This window comes from Protopterus annectens, chromosome 2.part1 (genome assembly GCF_019279795.1).
Source record: "Protopterus annectens isolate FY-2018-M chromosome 2.part1, PAN1.0, whole genome shotgun sequence".
Lineage (NCBI taxonomy): Eukaryota > Metazoa > Chordata > Ceratodontiformes > Protopteridae > Protopterus > Protopterus annectens.
Window position 1 is genome coordinate 682,911,925 of NC_056729.1, and position 8,873 is coordinate 682,920,797.

An 8,873-nucleotide genomic window follows, 5' to 3' on the forward strand; every position below is an offset into this window, starting at 1 on the left:
AATAATTGATCTCCAGATTTGCATTAATTAATGTATATTATGATGGTTTTTAACTCACCCTTTGTTAATTTGTATGTTTTCTGTGCTATACTTTTGTCTGTACAATATTTTTATTATTGCTAACTAATGTGGAGCTTTTCTCCCTGGGCCTCTGCTGTAACTGGACCTTGTCCAGTCGGACTATCCTGGTGAACAGATGAAAAATAAAAAAATAAACTGATTATTCATAAGGGATAAGTTGTTTCCAAATGAAATGGCTGAGGGAAACTAGAGAACAGGGCATCCTCATTATCAGTGTCATAAGACATCTGGGTTCTGCAGGCCAGAGCTACCTTCTCTGAATCAGATCAGTCTGACTCCTTGGCAGTGTAGACCTCCTTCTTCCTCTTTTGACAGGTGGAACACCTGAGACTGATAGCTGGTCACATCTGTTCTACAGGCTATGCTTAAAGGAAAAGACATCTTAGCTCTGCTTGAACCAGTGTGTTGAGAGATCCTTGGAGTGGGAGTGGACCGAGGACATGCCAAAAGCCTGTCTAGCTGGTAGTGGCAAGAGAATTACAGCGGTAGACATCCACAATTTGGATATCTGGGTACTTAAATTAGAGTGGGCGCCCACCTCAAAGGCTGTGATACATAGGTGGGCATCCCAGAATTCAGCTTTATGATTATGTATCCTCATATACCTTTCCCAAGGGGAAACTACCTTCCACTGTGGTAACCACAAAGTGAGCATCACAGCAAGGTATCTGGGATATGATACCCAATCCCATCTGTTACATAAGGCAGTTCATCTCAGTAGGCTGTGCTAGAAAACAAAGGCATGGAATCTTCCTAAGAGACATTGCTAGGGGTCTTGATGGCTGCATTCATCAAAGCCAGGGGATGTGAATGCACCTCATGGGGTCTGATGGGGTCTGTTGGGATCTGTTGTCCTCAGGTTTTGGAGGACCCTCTAGGATGATGACAGTATTTGCTGTCTCTCTATTTCCCTTTTCAAAAGGCTACTTTTTCCTTTTTGGCAGGACATCCAACATTGATGACTGCTGTGAGTTACTAGACATGGCTCAGATAAGGCCTCTAGATGCAAGAACAAGATAGAGCAGTTGTCTATAGACTAGCTGCAACAACAGTGGCACTAACACAAGTTGGTCTGCTACTACTAACATCATGATATATCCAAACTAAGCAACTCAAAACAATAAAATCTAGCTGAACATATATTCAATATACAAAGCCACTGCGGCCTAAAATACTACATGACTTGGGGGAGTATTGTCTCTAGTTGGTAAAATGTTGCAATGGATCAGATAATAAGATTAGCATGAAGATAAAGTGCTATTCTGTGAACTGTTCCTGGTCCCCATACACCCACAAAGTGCTGAGATCGGGGGCATGGCTAGGATGTAGACTGGTTGGCAGTATCTTTTCTCAGCTCTGCACTCAAAAGATATTTCTGACAGAAATTTTTAAAAACTAGATATTGTAGACAAACCTATTTTGTTGAATTACTTCTACTAATATCACTAGAGGTCTACAGTGCAAAAAATGTGGCTTTAAACATTATTTTTCCTGTCAAAAACGATAAGGAAGGTATCTGAATCTACTGAAAATGAGCTTTTCTAAGCATACCACAGAGGACCAGACGATGAAAAAGGAGATACAGTCTTTATTAAATGCTATACAAGACTTGTCAGTGAAATTTGACAAAATGAATACCAAACTGGACACTTTTGAGGAGAGATCTACAAAACAAATGCAGCAACTACAAGAAATAATGACGCAACAGAAGTCTCAAATAGCTGACATAGAGAGATCCTTAAATGATACTGAGGGCAGACTCTCAGAACAAGATCTTCAGCTACATTTTTTATCACAACAAAATGCTTCATTACAAAATAAAATAGAGGATCTAGAGAACAGGTCCAGACGAAATAACCTCCACATCTATGGGCTACCAGAGAAAACAGAGGGAGATAACATGGTGACTTTCCTTACTACCTGGTTACCAGAAGTTTTAAAATTGCCTGAAGCTCTTTCTTATGGAATTGAAAGAGCCCACAGATCCTTAAGAGCTGCTTCATCAACCATCAAATCAAAAAATCACCCAAGATCAATAATAGTAAAGTTTTTTTCATCACAGGACAAGGAACTTATTTTAAAAACAGCATGGTCAACTTCTCCAGTTAAATACAAAGGCAACATAATCAGATTTGATAATGATTATTCTGCTGGAGTTATAACTGCAAGAAAAGAATGTCTCCCTCTGATAAAGGAATCGAAAAAAGACAACTTAAAGTCCACTTGCTGTTCCCTGCAAGAATAAAAATATTTTTACTGAAGGTCCTAAAACTTTTGACACTCTGCAAGCAACAGTTTCTTATCTTTCAGCTAATAAAACCTTGGATAATGTGGAAGAAATGGATTTCTCCCAATTTGGGGTTAAGCGTCACTTAGAAAAAAATGAATGGAGCACTGCTGACAAGAAGAAGAAACGATAAAAGACATATGAAAAACACAAACATTATTGTCTTCTATTTGCTCTGTAAGGCAAAAAAGTTATTTGAAAGCATTCATGCTTTACACATGTATCAGTCTTTGAAACAATATAAATACAAGATAAGCAGGACATTTTATAACTAAAGGAAACAACCCTAAAGAAAGCAAGGTAACATATCTTTCTCTATAAAAGTGTAAATACTTACAGTCATGATTTTTCTAACTCTAAATGATGCTTAGATAGTTCATTTATAAATTACCTGCCTTTTACTGCTAGTATAGAATATGATGTATTTACACTGACATATTAATGTGGTGTGTTTAAATTAGCATGATTCCTTTTTATATTATTTACACTAAGCTGCATGAAATATCTAAACTGATGTATTTAATACACATAATAATATATAAAACTGATAGTAATAACTGTCAAAAGTGCCTTGAAAAGTAATTATCTATTCTTTGATGCTAAAAGTGCCTTTTGACTAACAAACAACTGTTTGGCTTGTATATCTGCCCTTAATGTTAAGAAAACTAATAGAAGTTTAATGAGCTGGTGTTCAGTTTAAAAAGCCCTAAAACTTCACTTACTTTGTTTTGTCTTCCGCCATGGTCACGAGCTGGGAACTCTTATTTTACCACCCTGAATGAAGGTTCTTCAGTTAGAATCCATTACAGTGTGTTAAACCTTCTAACAGCACAAAATGAAAGTAAACAGTCATGAGTGATGTCAGCACTAAAACAAGACAGTATGGGTGTGGTGTCAGCTCCTAAGCTACTTAAAGTAACCAGCACACTATTTATGAGATGGCAAAGTGCTTTTACAGTTTTAACAAATATTAAAAGTACACTGAAGTACCTAATGAATTTAGAAGGTATCAACACATACATGACGTTTTATTATATTGTAATATTTGTTATTCATTTTGAATTGTACACATAAACAGCACACAAAGCTTAAAAGAAGTATATCACTTGGAAGAAACTGTATGAATAGTTAACACATACAGACTTTACTATAATCTTTTCTGATAAGATCACCCACGTAAATTACTATAATTTAACTTAATTTTATAAAAATTTAATATATTTAAGTCCTTCACTGGAACTATATAACATATTTGTAAACACACTGCAGCTAGTGTACTCAACCTTAAGGATAGTAAGTCAATTAAGGTTCATGAATGTAGCTATGTGTTATTAGGCATTTTAAGGGTAAAAAGGAGTTGCTGTTTAATTATCAAGATACTCTGTAAATATTAAATTGTTCAAGTAGCACAATCATTAAGCAGTAATGAGCAAGAAAAAAATCTCAGTCTTGCTTATGATATTGTTTATATATATATATATATATATATATATATATATATAGGAAAGAACTGCTGAATTATAAGTATGCTTTTATTAAAGGCAAGTTATATTAATATTGAACATCCTCACTGAAAATGAATGGTTGTGTAGAGACACAGTAACTCCCATTATATAACCAAGGCTAAAGAGATTGTCTTGTATGTCTAAATTGATCAGCCTTGAACCTTAGATTGCAAATAGACATGCAACATACTTTTACTTATAATACTGAATATATATTATATAACATCACAAACGCTAAAGCCATTGTCAGCTACATCTCATATCAATCAGCATTAAAATATGATTTGAATAGCATAGGCATTTACTAACATATTGTTGTTGGTACCTGATATGCATATAAGTAACAGGTCTAATTTCTGTCTATGAAAGTAAATACCAGGCTGTGTGCATTTGTTAATTATGAAACAAGAGCGTGCTGTCTATTCTTTTTAATATCCTATAGTTATGTACTTGTTAGAGACACACACATGCTGCAAAGCTGCTAGTTATTGCATATTCATTGGTATATTTCTGACTGCAGTGTTATAAATATATGGTGTGGACCACTTGAGTTGAGAATATGTCTCTATATTGGGCATGTTCTCTGTTTGAACGTTGTATATTATCTATAATATGATATGGAGTACCCTCACTAAATTCAAAGAAGCCACAATAGAAACAAATATTTATTAAAAATGGAGAATAGAAGGATGAAGAGAAAAATGAAGGAAAATGGTTGATGGTCATATAAGGTTATCTTTTCCTGTGTATGTAGAAGAGTTGACAGTAATAAGTACCAAATAATTGTGTTATAGCATATTTAAAGCCTACTTTGCTTCTCATATTTTCCAACATTACAGTTATAACGTTGCAGATATATCCTGTAATATCATAAGGAGTATGAGTTGCTATTTGACATATGACATATGTGGTACACTAGCGTTGAAATATGCCAGTGGCACTAATAAATATATAGGAATTGCTAAGAAATATAGTCTTAAACTATATAATACCAATGCCAAAAACAAATTAGTAGCATTCATACCACTAAAATATGACTTTTTGAATTAAAAGAAAACTATAAGATTACTGATAAATGACAATACAAATGTAACGTTATATTCATTGTTACGGATACTTTCTGATTTAATCAACTTGTGGCATGGTTAACTGATGCATATAATGCTTAACATTTTTTTTATGTATGTATGCATATATGTGTGTATGTATGTATGTGTGTATATATATATATGTGTGTGTGTATGTATGTATATGTATATATATGTATATATATGTATATATATATATATATATATATATATATATATATATATATAGGTAGACCATTACAATAAATTTGATACCTATGAATGCCACTCACACTATAAGGGAGATAGACAGCAAGCATATTATTTTTAAGATGCATAACCATTATTGCTACACAAAAGATATATTAAAATAAAAGATTTTCCTTTACAATTTAAACAAAACCAAATAGTTAAGTATTAAATCTATGTATAGTTGTGTTGCCTTAGTGTTTTATAAAATATTAAAAATAGATAAAGACTGTATTTAAGTAATCTGTAAAGACAGATACATGTATACTTAAAAGATATATAAGATACTTTTCATTATAAAACTACCATATGGTGGGGCCGGGGGAGGATGCTGAAATGCAGACTTAGAGAGATCACTTGAATGATTAGATCATTCAAGGATGAGATGTTTTTTCTCATGGATGGGTTTTGTGGTTGTTTATCTTATATTGTTCTCAGTTATGATCTTGTAATTTACTTTTATTGGGTGTCTATAATCTATTGTAATACTGTTGGAAGAAGAAAGAACAAGTCATTCTCTTCATGTGCACACATCTACACTTTCTTACGAGTATATGAATATGGATAAAAGCAAAGCTAATATAAATCCAATTGCAAAATGTATATCTCTTAATGTAAATGGTTTAAATAATAGCTGCAAAAGGGGAAGTCTTTATAGATATTTAAAGCTATGTGAAGCGCAACTAGTATTTTTACAGGAAACACACCTTACACAGGAAGACATAAATAAAATAAACAATAAAAATTATAAAATACTATTAAGTTCCACCTATAATCAGAAGTGAAGGGGAGTAGCAATTTTGTGGAAAAACACTACTTTAATACCTAAAATCATAAACACGTTCCATGACAACTCAGGAATGTTTTGCCTAGTGACAATATCTATCAGTGAAATGATATATACATTAGTGAATATTTATTGGATACCAGGACTAGGTGTTAGAGTGGCCAAACAACACTTAGAAGACATTGTACAATATACCAAAGGCAATTTAATCATAGCTGGAGATTTCAATTGCATTATAAAAGAAACTGACACAAATACTAAAACTACATGTAAGAGATCACCTTTAACAAAGTTGTTATCTGAGTTTGTTGAAACTTTTAATATAGTTGACATAAATGAGTATGCTATCCCAGATTCACTATTCTTTACACATTTTTCCCATAGACATAATACATACTCTAGAATAGATAGAGTGTACATAACAAAGGATTAACCTCTAAATTAAATAAAATCAAGACAATTTCATGTCCATTTTCGGACCATAACACCATAACGTTTGAGATAGACTTATGTTTCAAGAGAAGGATATCAGTAACAAGAATACCATCTTACATAACAAATCTCAAAGATTTTAAGGAATTTTATATTAAAGAGACACAAACATTCCTAGATATCAATCTTACAAAAGATGTATCTGAAATATATATATGGGATGCATTAAAAGCATACCTATATGGAAGAGCGGTGGGATGGTATAAAAATAAACAAAAACAGTGGAATAAGGAATAAATGGAATTACAGTCAAAAGTAGATAATTTAAAGCTTGATATTCAAAATGGAAACACCAACTTAATAAAAGAACTAGAAGATACTAATAAAAAATACTCAGAGACGCTACACCACAAAACAATAATCAACTTAGAAAAAATTAAACTATGTTACTATTCAATAAACCCTAAAAACCAATGAAGAATAGCAAATAGGACTTAAAAGATTATTAAAACAAATCAAATCAAGGAAATACATAATATAGAAACCAAAAAGAAAGTATCTGATTTAGAAGGAATACTAGAAGCTTTTAGGCTATTTTTTCATAAACTTAATAATCAAAATGAGAAAACAGAAACACATTCAGCATTGAAAGCTTTTCTCAAAAACAATGTTAAAGTTAGGTTATTAGAGGAGCAGGTACAACTAATAGATAAACAAATAACAATGACAAAACTTAAAGCTGAAATAAATAAGCTAAAATTAAACAAAGCTCCAGGTATAGATAATATCACCCCAGAAATGTTTAAATTACTATCAAATGAGGCTTTGCTGTTGTTATTGAATGTCTTTACATCAGTTAAAAATGGTAAAGACATTCCTCCTTCTTGGAAGTACACATTAATATCACCAATTCTGAAACAAAATAAAGATCCCAGTGAATGTTCATCATGCAGACCCATTTCACTTCTTAATATAGATTATAAAATTTTTATGGCAATACATGCTGCTCGAATAAAACAATTACTACCACTTTTGATAGAGGAGGATCAAACAGGTCTTATAAAAGATAGGAACACTTATGACAACATAAAAAGAATTCTTTCCTTAATTGATTATATAAATGTCACAAAAAACAAAATGAATGTTATTAGCTTAGACATAAATAGCGCATTTGATTCAGTGAACTGGGATTATCTATGGTTAGTTTTAGAAGAATATGGCTTCTCAAACAACTTCACTTTGTTAATAAAATCATTATATGAAAAATCATTGGCTTATATAAAACTGAGATCTTGTCTGTCTAAATCTATTAAAATAACTAAGGGCACAAAACAAGGCTGCCCTCTTTCTCCATTATTGTTTGCACTAGTCATTGAACCCTTAGCAAATAATATACGTATGGATAAAAATATTGAAGGAATACAACTAGATAACAGCCTAGAGCTTAAAATTCAACTTTTTGTTGATGATATTTTAATTACCTTAAAAATAATAATAGCAGTTTAAAAGCATTATGGGACTCAATTCAAAACTTTCAAAACTTTTCAAGTCTTAAATTTGAGAACAAAACAAATGTATTGCTTATAAATACTAATAAAAAAGATCTAAATAAAAAATACCATAAATATATCTCTACCGATAATATAATTAAATACTTGGGAATTATAATAACTAACAACCTAGATACTACAATTGAAACAAATTATAAAGAGACCTTAAATAATATTAAAAATCTAATACAAAGATGGAATAAATTCTTCTTTTCAATGGAAGAAAGGCTTTATATAATTAAAATGATCATATTTCCAAAAATTCTTTATGTCATACAAGCTTGTTCTTTGCCACCAGCTAAATCGCACCTAAAACAATTAAATGATTTAATGGTAAGATTCCTATGGTATCCAAAAAAACCAAGGATAGCTATGAAGTATCATCTAGATGATTGGGATATAGGTGGCATAGGTTTACCAGACATAGAAATATATTTGCATTCATCCATTATTAAAACAATATCATTATACTAAATACAAAATATACATCAAAATGGAAGCTAGTTCATGAGAGAATCTGGTTAAAATCAGGATTTGTAGTAGCAAATAAGTATACAGATTTCATACCAAACAATTTTCTATGGCTGATGAAGGAATATATGATGATACATAAGAATAAAAATATAAGTTCCAAATACATTACCTATACATTAAAAATGTTCCAAAATCTTATTAATAGCAACCCTGATATTAAAGCATGGTCATTTCTTTTATATCCAGTAGCGTACACACAAGGTAATATAATAACATTTAATATGGAAGTATGCTTAAAGAAAAGGGATTAATATCTTGGCATCAATTGCTAAACTCTGGAAAACCTCTGACAATAGACCAGATTAAACAGAAATTAAACATGGAAGATAGTTCGTGGTTACATGTACAAGAATTAAGACAGTATATATTAAGCAAACAAGA